Here is a 578-nt window from a genome sequence, read left to right on the forward strand (position 1 = left end):
TGACAACTTATTCATTTTTTTTTATATGTTATTATTTTTAAAGATGAAATTAGTTTCATGTGTATTTTTGAGAGACTAAATTTATTGTTTACAATTTTTTTTAATATGTTGACCTTATTGGATAAAGTTGGCAAATAAATTATAACCCATTTCCATTTAATTAACTCCAGCTGGTTCTGAGAAGAATTGGGGTGGAGGAAGGGGAGAAAGAGATGAATGAAAGTATTCAAGCTAGATCAAGATTGGTCCAAGAGACCAAGACATCTAAGGCCCAACACTCGTCTAAAAAGTTGCATCCAGTCAAGGTCCAGTTTACCTAGTTGAATTTCTACAAAAGTTAACTAACTTAGAGTGGTTTAGTTTATTTGTCCACTTGATTTAGGAACGATAAAACAGGTTAAATTTATTGGGCTAACCCGACAATCCACCAAAAAAAGGGCTGGATTAGAATTTCCAAACTCCCAAATTAAAAAAATTCGTCAAACCCATATAACTAACTCTACAGGTTTTGGTAGGATGAGATGGGCTAACTTGTTGGACTAAATAAATTTTTTTTTTAAATAATAGAGCAATTAGTA

This window comes from Arachis ipaensis, chromosome B10, assembly GCF_000816755.2.
Source record: "Arachis ipaensis cultivar K30076 chromosome B10, Araip1.1, whole genome shotgun sequence".
Taxonomy (NCBI): domain Eukaryota; kingdom Viridiplantae; phylum Streptophyta; class Magnoliopsida; order Fabales; family Fabaceae; genus Arachis; species Arachis ipaensis.